Source organism: Pelodiscus sinensis, chromosome 4 (assembly GCF_052426305.1).
Source record: "Pelodiscus sinensis isolate ZL-2025 chromosome 4, ASM5242630v1, whole genome shotgun sequence".
Lineage (NCBI taxonomy): Eukaryota > Metazoa > Chordata > Testudines > Trionychidae > Pelodiscus > Pelodiscus sinensis.
In genome coordinates this window covers 33185575-33199113 of record NC_143055.1, presented here as the reverse complement: position 1 = coordinate 33199113, position 13539 = coordinate 33185575, and the positions used below count along the sequence as shown (strand labels likewise).

Sequence of the window (13539 nt, the reverse complement as noted above, 5' to 3'; positions counted from 1 at the left end):
GCTGCAGGTGCCAGATGCAGTGGGCCTCCCCTGGCCCTCCCCTTTCCCCCGCGGGGGCCCTGGAGGAGCGGTGCCTGGACACCAGCGTGCCCCACTGCATCTGGCATCTGGACACCAACAGCGACTGGTGGGACCACATCGTCCTGGAGCACTGGGGAGACCAACAGTGGACCCAGAACTTCAGGATGAAGGAGGACACTTTCCTGGAGCTCTGCGAGTGGCTCGCCCTTGCTCTGCGGCGACGGGACACACGCATGAGGCCCGCCATTCCCCTCCACAAGCGGGTGGCCATCGCCTTCTGGAAGCGCTCCAAGCCAGATAGCTACCAATCCGTCGGCAACCAGTTCGGCATGGGGAGATCCACCGTCAGAGTGGTGCTCATGTAGGTATGGCACTCACCGGCCACTGGGCCAGGAGGGGGGGCTGCAAGGAGGACATGGGCTGCCCCAGGGAAAATGTGGGGGAGGTGGTGTAAGTGCCCTCCCCAGGAGGTTTCAGTCTGTCCCAGCCACGCTACAGACCGCCAACGGTGGCCAGAATTGCAGCAGGGGTTGCTCCTGGGAGTGGGACACGGGGCAGTGGTGGGGCATGAACACTCCCAGCCACCTGGGCACCCTAGTGACCCTCAGTTTTGTGTGTCTTTCTGCAGGTGGCCAGGTGCTCTGCAGAGTCGTCTGCCTCACCGACCTGGACGCAGTCATCTAAGGGTTCGGTGCCCTGGGCTTCCCCAACTGCGGGGGGGGAGGGGGCAATCGACGGGACGCACATCCCAATCCATGCCCCGGACCACCAGGCCTCTCTCTACATCAACAGGAAGGGGTACTTCTCTGTGATCCTGCAGGCCGTGTCTGACCACCGGGGCTAGTTCACAGACATCAATGTGGGCTGGTCCGGCAAGGCACACGATGCGCGGGTGTACCACAACTCCTCTGTGTGCCAGAGGTTGCATGCCAGGACTTTCTTCCCCAACTGCCACATCAGGATCGGGGACGTGGGCATGCCAGTGTGCCTGCTGGGGGATGCGGCCTACCCCCTACAGGCCTGGCTGATGAAGCCCTACACAGGACACCTCAGCCCCTCCCGGCAGGCCTTCAATGCCAGGCTCAGCAGGGCCCACATTGTGGTCGAGGGGGCCTTCGGCTGACTGAAAGCACAATTTAGATGCCTCCTCACCCGCCTCGACCTCTCCCAGCACAATGTTCCGCACGTGATGGCAGCATGCTGTGTGCTCCACGATTTATGTGAGAGGAAGGGGGAGGCTTTCCTGCCAGCCTGGATGGCAGAGGCTGACAGCCTGGCTGGCCATTATGCACAGCCCCGCACGGTTGCCGGCTGGGAGGCCCTTCGTGGGGCTGTCCGCATCCTGGAAGCCCTGCGGGAGAGCTTCCAGGCAGATGAGGACTGAAGTCTCCCTGGCGTGCCCCACTAAGGCCTTGTGCCTTACATTCCACCTCCACCTCCTTCCCTTTTCCCCTCCCTAACTCCCCTTCCTGATATACAATAAAAAAAACCTGTGTTGCCACAAAAAAATCTCTTTATTTAACATAACTAGGGTGGGGGAAGGGGAAGAATGAGGGTGGCAGAAGGGAGGGGGGAAACCTGGGAGGAGGGAGCTGGAAGGGGGAGGCAAGGGGAGGAAGGGGGAGAGGAAGCTCAGGGTTGGGGGTCTTGCTGGCCCTCCCGTCTCACAGCACTGCGGGTGCAGGGGCCTCAGCGTTCCCGGGGGGGAGTGGGTATGGAGGGTGGGGCAGGAGGGACGGGGGGGCGGAAGAAGCAGGCAGGAGAGCAGGGGTGGGAAGAGGAGCGATAGCTGGGGCGGTCATAGGGGCTGGAGCAGCAGGAGGCAGCAATCGGTCCACCAGGGCCTGCAGGTACTCGCGGAGGGCACGGCCCTGCTCCTGCAGCTCCCGCAAGCTCTCCCACCACAGCTGCAGGTCCTCTTGCACCCACTGCTCCTGGCTGTGGACCTGCTGTCACTGTCACTGCAGCTGCTGCCTCTGGAACTTCTCCTGGTTGCGGGTGAGCCTGCTGGTCTGGGTGCAGGTGGATGGTCCAGGCGGGGTGGTGCGTCCTGCACTCACAAGTGCTGCAGCTGTGGTGGAACAAGAGAAGTGGTCAGTTCTCCCTGGAAACACAGTGGGTGAAACCCAGCTCCCCTCTGCAAGGCGAGGACAGCAGGTCTTCGCACCATCACATCCTGCTATCCCCGGGAGTGTGAGCTGGCCCAGGACTGTACCTCAGCCCCTGTGCTGCCTATAGTGTGATGTGTGTGTGGGAGGAGGGAAGATGTGTCCTGCCTCTGTGTAGAGGCTGCCTCCGGAGGGAGGGCAGTGTGCACTGTCTCTCCCCGGGGTCAAGAGCCTGTCATGTGTCTTCATGTGTAGACACATGTGGGGAACAGGCCAGGGCCCCTGCTGTGCCACATGTCCCGGATGGCACAGCAAATGCACAGGTTGCCGCCTGCTCCGTGGTCGGCAAGGCCCACGCACACGGTCCCTGGGCTCCCCCTCCCCCACTCCGCCCCGCATAAGGGGACCGTGATGGCACTCACATGTGGATGCCTCCCTGGCCTTGAATGAGGCTGCTGACGGGCTCTCCAGTTCGGCTCAGGGGTGCTGAGTGCAGGGCTTGCTCCCTGCAGAATCCTGGCTGCCGTCGTCCTCCTCTTCCTCCTCTTTCCTTGTGTCAGGGGCAGGGCCCTCTGCCCTGGGGTCGATGATGACCAGGGGGGCACAGACCCTCTGACCCCCCAGGATGCGGTCCAGGGCCTCATAGTGTGGGCAGGCCTTCGGGTCAGCCCCTGGTTGGGAGGCCCTGGCATAGGCCTGCCACAGCTCTTTGATCTTGTTCCGCACCTGCTCCTGGCTGCGCATGTGGCCTCTGGTGGCCAGGCTGGCAGCCATGAGGCTGTAGACGGACGCATTCCTGTGCCTAGTGCGGAGATCGTGGGCATTGGAGGCCTCCTCCCAAACCTCAATGAGGCCCACGATCTCCACACTAGACCACGAAGGCACCCGCCTTTTGCGTCCCCTGACAGGCTCCTGGAAGCTGCCAGCCTGGTCCTGAGGAGTGGTGGAGGGCTGGGTGGGAGCGGGTTGCTGGCTCATGCTGTGCCAGGTGCACGGTCTGCTGGCTGTGTGCTGGCAGGCTTGCAATTGGCACAGGCACTGTGGCCAGAGTCTGCCCCTTTAAGGGCTCCAGGCCTGGGGTGGAGCAGATGAGTTTTCCTGGTTGTGCCCAGAGTGGCCACCAGGGCTCCCTGGGAAGGGCTGGAGGCCCCCTAATTCGAAATAACTGTCTACACCGCATTTATTTCGAACTAGCTATTTTGAATTTGGTGTTATTCCTCATAGAATGAGGTTTGATAAATTCAAAATAAGGGCTCCACTATTTCAAATTTATTTTGAAATAGTGGCTTGCCTGTGTAGATCCTATTAAAGTTAATTTGAAATAACTGCTGTTATTTCGAATTAACTTTGTAATGTAGACATACCCCTAGAGTCTAAGCGCTAAATACATTCTTAAAAGACTTAAAACCTACTTCAAGCAAAATTAACATATAGGTGAACTTGTCTGTTCTTCAGCTATGAGCTTGTTAGTTCTTAGCTAACACCTGTAGCCTATGCAAGAGCTGGCATCTGGCCTGTCAGTGTCATTTAAGTGTTTGAAAATCCTTCTCTCAAAACTTAGTTTAAATTGGTTTGAAGATAAGTGAAGATGTCTGCGGTGAAGAATAATAATAAACAATAACTTTGAGGGGAGTTCAGTTCAGTATGCAGATTGCTATTACTTCTAATCCTGTTTAATAGCTTTAATAATGAGCTGGAAGAGGGAGTGAATGGTATGTTAATGAAATCTGCAGATATATTAAAATAGGAGGAGCTGAGCACACTACTGAAGACAAAGAAAATACAAAGGGGCAGAGATAGATTAGAAATATGGGCAGAATGTAACAATGAGATTCAGCTTGGAAAATGGCAAAATGATATTTGGGTAAAAAACCTGAAGAATATTTAAAGAGAGATAGAAATCTCGAGAGCAATAATGCCGAAAGTGATTTAGAGATAAGGATATTGAGAAATTAGATACACATTTTCTATTTAATATAGTAGCAAAAATGTCAATGAAATTTTAGGCTAGATATTCATAGTCATGTCACAGAGCAAGGAAGTAATGGCCCATCTTAATGCAGCTCTTGCGCAACCATATGTGAAATACTGTAGTTAGCTCTGGGCAGCTTATAGCCAGAAAAACAGATTACCATGAGGGCATCCAGAGAAGAGCAACAAATTGTTATGCAGTTAGAGGGATCTGTTTATGAAGGGAAGTTAAAAGAGCTAAGTGTGTTAAGCTGGCAGAAAGTATTTCAAGAAGTGAGAGATATAGCTGCAAAGACCACCTGCCAATGAAGGAGAGACATCATGATGGCGGAGGGGTGGTAGGGAAAGAACATAAGAACGGCCATACTGGGTCAGATCAAAGGTCCACCTAGTCCAGTATCCTGCCTGCCGAGAGTGGGCAATGTCAGATGCCCCAGAGTGAGTGAACAAAACAGGGAATCTTCAAGCAATCCCCCTCCTATCATTCATTCCCAGCCTCTGAAAGAGGCTAGGAACACCATTCCTACCCATCCTGGCTAATAGCCATTGATGGACCTAACCTCCATGAATTTATCTAGCTCTTTCTTGAACCCTGCTAATGTCCTGGTCTTCACAACCTCCCCTGGCAAGGAGCTCTGCAGGCTGACTGTGTACTGTGTGAAGAAAAACTTACTTTTGTTTGTTTTAAACCTGCTACTTATTAATTTAATTTGGTCAAAAGTGCTACGGTGGCACTTTTTTAATTTTCTTACTGTGTTTTTTAATTTGGAGTATACATTTAAGTTGGGCCTCTATTATTGTGTCTTTGAAAAGCTTCCATGCAGCTTGCAGGGATTTTACTTTTGTCACTGCAGCTTTTAATTTGTTTAACTAACCTCCACATTTTTGTTTAGTTCCCCTTTCTGAAATTAAATGCCACAGTGTTGGGCTGCTGAGGTGTTTCTCCCACCACACAGATGTTTAATTTTATTACATTCTGGTCACTATTTCCAAGTAGTCCAGTTATATTTACACCTTGGACCAGATCCTGTACTCCACTTGTGACTAAATCAAGAACTGCCTCTCCCCTTGTGGGTTCCAGAACCAGCTGCTCCAAGAAATAGTCATTTAAGGTATCAATAATTTTTATCTCTGCATCCTGTCCTGAGGTGACATGTACCCAGTCAATACGGGGACACTTGAAATATCCCACCCTTACTGAGTCTTTTAATTTGATAGCCTCTGTAATCTCCCTTAGCATTTCATAGTCACTATCTCTATCCTGGTCAGGTGGTCGATAATAGATTCTCCTGCTATATTCTTATTATTAGAGCATGGAATTACTACTATAGAGATTCTAAGGAACATTTTGGTTCATTTAAGATTTTTACTTCATTTGATTCTACATTTTCTTTCATGTATAGTGCCACTCCCCCACCACTACGACCTGTTCTGCCGTTCTAATATATTTTGTACTTTGCTATGACTGTATCCCATTGATTGTCCTCATTCCACCAAGTTTCTTTGATGCCTATTTTATCAATACCTTCCTTTAATACGAGGCACTCTAATTCACCCATCTTATTATTTAGACTTCTAGTATTTATATATAAACACTTTAAAAAATTGTCACTATTTATCTGTCTGCCATTTCCTGATGATCACTCCAGTCATCTGAAGAATGGGCTGTGCCCATGAAAGCTCATGACACCATCTACATGTTTTGTTAGTCTTTAAAGTGCTACCAGACTATTTGTTGTTGTTTAAGTTTTTCCTGTTACAGACTAACTCAGCTTTCCCTCTGAAACTTTATTTCCTGATATGTTAGACTCTTATTCATTTGATTGTTTCTCATCTAATCTAACCCACACTTTATCATCTTCCATCCTCTCCTCTTTACTAGAACATAAATAATCTCTATTAACAGGGTCGTCCTTAGGATTTATGGTGCCCTACGCGGGATTAGTAAACTGGTGCCCTTATACCTAGGTTTCTCGAGCAAAAAAAACCAAACAAACCCCCACCAATACATTAAAATCACATTCCTTCTCCAAGACCTCACACATGACTTGCTCCATCCCCACCTTTCTCATGTCTACTCCTTCTTTCAAGCCTTCTCCCAGCACCTCCCCCTCCAGCCCCCAATGTCCTTATCCTCTCCTCTCCTCTCCTCTCCTCTCCTCTCCTCTCCCAGCATCACCCTGTCCCGCTCCCACTGACACCTCCCCTCCTGCCCTTTTCCTCATTGTCTCCACTTCCCCCCCCACATTTGTCTCTCTCCTCCACCCTGTCCCTTGGTGCCTGCCCCTTTCTTCTCCTGACCTGCCCCTCTCCCATCAGCACAAGCCCCTTCCTCTCTCACCCATTTCCCCTATTTTTCCCGCACCCCTCCCTTCCGCCTTCCAAGTTTGCAGGGCTGGAGTCTGCAGCGATCCAACCCCAGAAATCCCTGCACTTCTGGCTAGACATGGGTAGGCACCTACAGAGCAGGGTGCAGAGACCTCCCCCATCCCTAACAAGAGAGCGCAGGTGAGCAAAGTTCCCTCCATGTGCTTGTGGGGGGGAGACCCTGCATTGCCAGCAGGGCTTCTGCTTGCAGGCAGTCTGGCCTGCGGGGAGCCCTCCCGCCCCCTGCACACTTGGGGGAGGGGAGTGCTGTGCACTGCCTGAGCTTGGGGTGGGCACAGAGACTCACAGTAGAGCAGTGCAGGAGCATAATCCTGCTCAGCCAGAAGGTGCCCAGGCACAGCGGGAGGCGGGTGCCTGCTCCCCCTCCTCATGGCAGGGTGCTTGCGGGAGCTTGGAGGTTCCCTCTACCCCACTTCTGTTCCTCAGCATCTCCCCCAGCACAGCCATGGCTGGAGCATGCACCAGCCGCTGCCTGGGTCCGCCTCCTCGGCCTGCACAATGGGAGCCATGCCCAGGGCCCCACCTCTGGCCAGAGCGCACAGGGCGTGCCGTCCCGCTGCCCAGAGCGCGATGCTGGAGGGGCGGGGTGCCAGCAGGTTGCGCCCCCGGCAGAGGCAGAACAGGCCTCAGGAAGGCGGAGAGGTCCAGCTGCTCGCTGTGCCCTGCAGTGTTCGCAGTCCCAGCCCAGCCACCATCCCACCTCTAGCCAGGCTCTGCTCCCCCATGCCCTGCTCCGCGTGTCTCCTTCCTCCTCCTTTCCAGATCCGCGACTGGCCATTTTAAAAAACGGTGCAGCAACGTCACTCTGATGTGGCACTGCCCCCTCTGGCACGCCACGCGTGACCCTGTCCCCGGCGCAACCCCAGCTCCACCAGTCCCGCAGCCCTGGCTCCGGTGCAGAGCGCACACCTATGCTTCCTGTCCGTCCTGGCAGAGTGGTGCCCCACATAACTGCGTACTCGGCGTATGCCTAAGGACAGCCCTGTCTATTAATAGATCCTCCCCTAAGAGATGTCTTTGTCCGATCCACATGTTCCTCCACATCCATCAGCTTTCCTCCGGCCCTTAGTTTAAAAACTGCTCTACAACCTTTTAATGTTAAGTGCCAGTAGTCTGGTTCCATTCCAGTTTAGATGAAGCCCATTTTTCCTATATAGGCTTCCCCTTTCCCTAAAGTTTCCCCAATACCTAATAAATCTAACCCCCTCCTCTCTATGCCATCGTCTCATCCACACATTGAGACGCTTATAATCTGCCTGCCTACTTGGCCCTTTGTATGGGACTGGAAGCATTTCAGAGAATGCTACCACAGAGGTTCTGGATTTCAATCTCTTTCCTAGCATCCTAAATTTGGCCTCCAGAACCTCTTTCGTACCCTTTCTTATGTCATTGGTACCCACATGTATCACAATCACTAGCTCCTCCCCACCACTACACATAAGTCTATCTAGATGTCTCGAGAGATCCACAACCTTCGCACCAAACAGGCAAGTCACCATATGGTTCTCCTGGTTATCACAAATCCAGCTGTCTATATTGCTAATGATTGAATTCCCCCTTACTAATGCCTTCCTTTTCCTAATGACTGGAGTTCCCTCTCTCGGAGTGATATCCTCAGTGAGAGAGGATACCACAACATCATCTGGAAGGAAGGTCCCAACTATGGGATGGTTTCCCTCTGCTGCAGATGAATATTCTCCTTCCCTGAGCCTTTCACTCTTTTTAACAGCATAGTGGCTGTCTGACTGGAAGTGATATAGTTCTACAGTGACCCGGAAAGCCTCAGCTACATACCTCTCTGCCTCCCTTAGCTCATCCAATTCGTATGTGGTTTTAGGGCCAGGAGCTCCTTGCACGGAATGCACACATATGCCACCCGCCCATAGGGCAGGTAATCATACATGCTACATTGGGGGCAATAAACAGGATAGCCCCCACTCTGCTGCTGGGCTTCTGTCTGCATTCTCTCCTACAGATAATTAGATTATTGATCGGGTTTTATTTAAATGAAGTAGTTTTGGTTTTAGTTTAGTTTAAAAGTTTTAAAGAATGCTGAGTGTATCTACCTCTCTTCCAACTCCCTTAGACTCCCTCACAAAACTCCTTGTTAGCTGCTTTTGTTAGCTCCTTGTTAGCTACCTGGTCACTTACTAACGGACTTTATATAGCCCTGACCTTCCCTTCCTGATAGCACCAGGTCCTGTGTTCTAGCATTTAGATGTTCAAAGCATGCACCAGTGGCTGGTAAAAGTGCATGGTCTAATTAGCTTGATATGGCTTCTGAAGGAGAATATCTGCTTTGTTTTATCATGTGTGCTGTACCCAGCGATGATGACCTGTGATATCCCCACCCCCAGTCAGAAATAACCGGACAATAGGAACTGACCCCACCCTATTGCTTAGCTTCTATTGGCTGGAAACAATGAGCCAATAAGAGCTGGAAGATTGGCCTGGAGTACAAGGGCAGCACAAGTCTCTCTCCACTCCTGGAGCTGAGAGCCACATGGAGGGAGCAGCATGCAGTTTTAAGTGGCCTGGGGCTTCAGCAGGCAGGGTACCCAGCCTCCCTTGGAGGTGCTGCAGGGCTGCTGGCCAGGAGATGCTTAAATAAGTGCCCCCCAGCCGAACATTGCCTCTGGCACCCCTACCCCTCCTGCACCCCTGCTCTTTTCCCCAGGTCACCATCCACATACTCTGCCCCCTCCATCCCAGGTCACAAGTCCCTCCCAGATACTGTACTCCTTCCTACATCCCTCTCGAGCTAGAATCCTCTCCTACACCAACTACCTGGTCACTTACTAGCAGACTTTACATAGCTCTGACCTTCCCTTCCTAATAGCCCCACACCCAGATTAAGGCTTGACCAATGAACAGAGGGTTATAGATTTCAAATCCCCTGAGCTCCTGTTCAGGGGAGCTACAGAAGCCACGTTTATTGTTCTCAACTGAATGCTGTGAGTCTGGGAGTAAGAGGGGAGGAGCACTTCTGCAAATTCTTGGAGTGACCCCCTATCAAAAATAATTGTTCCCCCCCCCCCTTAAAGTTTGGAAGAAAAAGATTCTTTTAACGGAATATTGTTGAGTGTTAAAGATATCTAAAATGCTGATCTTAACAATTTTTTTAAAATCGTGTGTTACTAATTAGTACATGGCAAACTGTACTGCATTAAGGCCAGATCTTGCTCTCTGGTAGAGTTGTGTCTCTGCAAACCTTATTTGCAAGATCTTTGAAACATGCATCTATCTGTTCAAAAGGATGATGATACATATACTCCAAGGTCTCAAAGGAGTAGCTAAACTACTAAACTAAATAAAAAAAATTAAAAAGCCACACCTTAGCACCTTAGGCTAACAAAAATTCATAAATAGCATCATGAGTTTTCATGGGCACAACCCACTTCTTCAGCCAAGGGTAGTGTTAATTTTCTTTTTTATTTGATTTCATATTAAATAATCATAAGCATTGCTCCTTGTTAATTATCCCTTGTTTTAATATATTTTCTTCCACACCTATCGACTATTTAAAATATATATTTATATCTACGATTCTTGTTTGTACTGGTGGGTGCACATCCATACACTACCTCAATATTGGCGTTGCACATAAGAAATTTCAACCCACTCAAAAGAAAATTCAATCCACCCAAGGATGGAAAATCTTAGAGAGAACATTGGTCATCACCCAAACCCTCTGCAGTCTGCATCCCCTTCTCTCAGGTCACAATTCCCTCTCAGACTTTGCATCTCTTCCTAGAGCCCCTTCAGTAGGCCAAAATCCTCTTCTGCACCCATACTCCCTCCCTGACTCTACACCCTAATCCAGGTCACAACTGTCTCCTTCATTCAAACTCCCTTTCAGACCTCACACCATCTCCTGCATTCCAGTCCTTTACTTCATGTGCCCTTCTGCACCCAACCTCCATCCTAGCCCGTGTGCCTCCTCCACAGAAAAGTGCAGCCCTTGACCATTTTCCAAAATTTTGGTGCACCCTCACCAAAAATTATTGCCCACCCCTGCTCTAATGGATAGGTCACTAGCCTGAGACTCAAGAAATCTAGGCTCCTTCCCTAGTTTTGCAATTGACTTGCTATATGAATTCCGTGCCTCTGTTCCTCCTCCCAATCTTTGTTCACCATATCTTTTTAGATTGTAAACTCTTCAAATTAGGGACTGTATCTTACAGGACCCAGCAGAATGGCACCCCAATCTCAGCTCACTAGGAACTGATGCAAAATAAATGTCATATTAATATAAATTATTTCAAAAAATGGAGATATCCAATGAGCACTGTTGAAAATGTTAGCTTCCTTCATCAAAGACTAACAGCCTAGGAAAAACTGGATCTTCCTTTCTATATAAATAACCTCATTTATATGCTTCCAGCTATGTATTTTTCAATTGCAAGTCATACATATTTAGCTAGATTAGTCAAAGGATCCTGGTATGATAGAGTCAGCAGTGGGAAAACTCTGACTATAACCAATAAGAATGATTCCAGCATTTTGTATATTTATTGCAAAATCAGTAAATTTGTTTTCAGAAGTAGCTATAAATGCTTTCCTTTATAGCAATGCCTTTATAGCAATGCCTGATGCTTTCCTTCATAGCAATGAAACTGTATCTTTTGTTTCCTTTTCTCATATAAATGTTATTTCTAATTATACTGACTATGGCAGATGACACTATCACCTCAGAGAATATACTTGAAAAACTTCTGGCACCAGTCAGATTTAAGCAATTCCATTATATACATACATTTATTTACTGTATATACATAAAATTCACTTCTATATATCAACAATAGGATGCTACCAACTATTAAGCAGCAGTACTCTATGAGAGGGAATAGTTGATACTACTTTTCAAAAGATTTGTGCCATGCCATTATGTTGTAAATATTTGTTTGCTTTTGCAAGAAATACGTGTTTATTGTACTCTTCATTTTTATTCTGCAAAATATTAACAAACACTATTGCAAGCACCTGGAATGTGAGATAAGTAGCACAGCAGTACTTTAATTTGACAAAGTAATCTAAATACCTCTTTGGAATGCAGTAAATACAGGTTATTTTTCAAATAACTTATGTTATATATTTTTGTTGTTGTTCCAAATGCTACTACAGATGTGCAGTGATGTCTGGAGATGATGATGATGATGTTCTGGAAATATCACAAAACACATACCTGACCCTGAAGCTAAACAAATACAATCAAAAGGAAAAAAATCAATCCATCCATTCTTTGACATGACTATCTCTTGCTTGAGTTAAACACATAAATGAAAAAAGATTAAAGGATATGGGTATGTATGATGGTGTGGCACTGACCCTTTTATCATCACAGAGGTTGTCTACTTAACAAAAAAGTCACTTGGATGAATATAATATCTCATTCAATTTCAGGTCTTTAGATCTTTCCTCATGTTTTAGTTCAGTTCAGAGAAAATTGAATGGTTGCATAGTAAAGATGAAATCATACACATTTCTCCTCTTCTGATAAAGTACTAAAGACATTTATAAACATATAATGGAATGAAAAGTGGAATTTATAGTTAAATTGTTTTTTTCTTTGCATCCATCTCTCTCTCTCTCTCTGAATTCCTTTTTTCACAATTTGTGCTGGTTACTAGGCCTAGTAATAGCTACTGCAGCCATCTGTTTGTCTGGCTCTTGGCTAGTTAGGACTAGCTGTCGGAGAGGAAGGATGCACCTCTAAGGGATGCACATCTCAGGCTCCAGCTGAGGAGTAGCCAAAGGCTTAGGACCTGAAAGCTGGAGACACCGCAACAGAGGCAGATGCCAGGATACCCACGAAGAATCCAGATTTGCCGGAGATAGCACAGAGCAGGGAACACTGAGACAGCCGAAATGCCCAGAACACAGCAGGGGGAATCACTTTTGGGGAAACAGCCCAGGGGAATTAGATAGTGGCCTGGTTAGTGAACTGGAATTTTGAGTTAGCATGTTTTGGTCAGATCCCTGCTGATGCAGTGGCATGGGCTTTTGCCAATACCGGGGCTCTGGGCTGGGACCAAGTGAAATGGAAGGGTTCGGGCTTCCCTACCTGGGCCGCAACCACCCCATCCCCTTTTAGTCTGCAGTGGTCCCCTTTTCAACCAAGGCCATTTAGTCACTAAGCCTTATTGCCCTGATGCCTGGGGTGAATTAACTTGGACTGATAGGACTTACGGCCCTGTATATTGGGGTAAGCATATTAACTTTGACTGTTAAACCTAACTGTACTGCTCATGATGGCAAACCTATTGACTTTGGCCACTACTGAATAGGGTGAATCTATTGACATAGGCCATTAGGGTTTATTGTCCTGCTAATTGGGGAGAGTATATTGGCTTTGGCTACAGATTCAAATGCTAACATAAAAATGTAAGAACAGCCATAGTGGACCAGACCAAAGGTCCATCTAGCTCAATGTCCTGTCTTCTGACAGAGGCCAATGCCAGATACCCCGGAGGGAGTGAACAGAACAGGTAATCATCAAATGATCCCTCTCCTGTCATCTATTTCCAGACTCTGACAGAGGTACCTCCATGAATTTAACAGGGTTCAAAAAAAGAACTAAATAAAGTCCTGATCTTCACAACATCCTCTTACAAGGAGTTCCACAGGTTGACTGTATGCTGCATGAAGAAAACCTTCCTTTTGTTTGTTTTAAACCTGATACCTATTAATTTAATATGGTGACCCTAGTTCTTATGTTATGGGAACAAATAAATAATGTAACTCATGATTTTAAAGACCTCTATCATATCCCCCCTTAGACTCCTCTTTTTTAAGCTGAAAAGTCCCAGTTTTTTAATATATCTTCATATGGCACCTGTTTCAAATGCCAGCTACTTAAGTCTTGCCGCTACATCCTAATGGAGATGAGGCTCACCCATCCCACACTGGATAGGGGAACTATAGACCTTACTGCCCTGCAGACTGGGGTGAGCATATTGACTTTGGCCATTAAGCCTTCCTATCCTGCTGCTGATGGGGAATCTATTGACTTTGGCCTCTGGGCCACATTGTGCTGCTAACAGGGCCAAAG

General features: G+C 48.2%; 1 protein-coding gene and 1 long non-coding RNA gene across 9 annotated transcripts in view; one reads left to right on the top strand and one right to left on the bottom strand.

The window, feature by feature from the left end:
- The window catches only part of LOC112543863 (uncharacterized), a 32855-nt gene extending 21057 nt beyond the window's left edge, over positions 1-11798 (top strand). For both annotated transcript variants that reach the window (XR_003087138.2, XR_003087139.2), the window contains one exon: positions 11613-11798. This is a non-coding gene — a long non-coding RNA (uncharacterized LOC112543863). The remainder of the gene's footprint in view (positions 1-11612) is intronic.
- LOC112543864 (cytosolic beta-glucosidase) overlaps positions 1-13539 on the bottom strand; it is a 97232-nt gene that overhangs the window by 51259 nt on the left and 32434 nt on the right. The window lies entirely within an intron of this gene.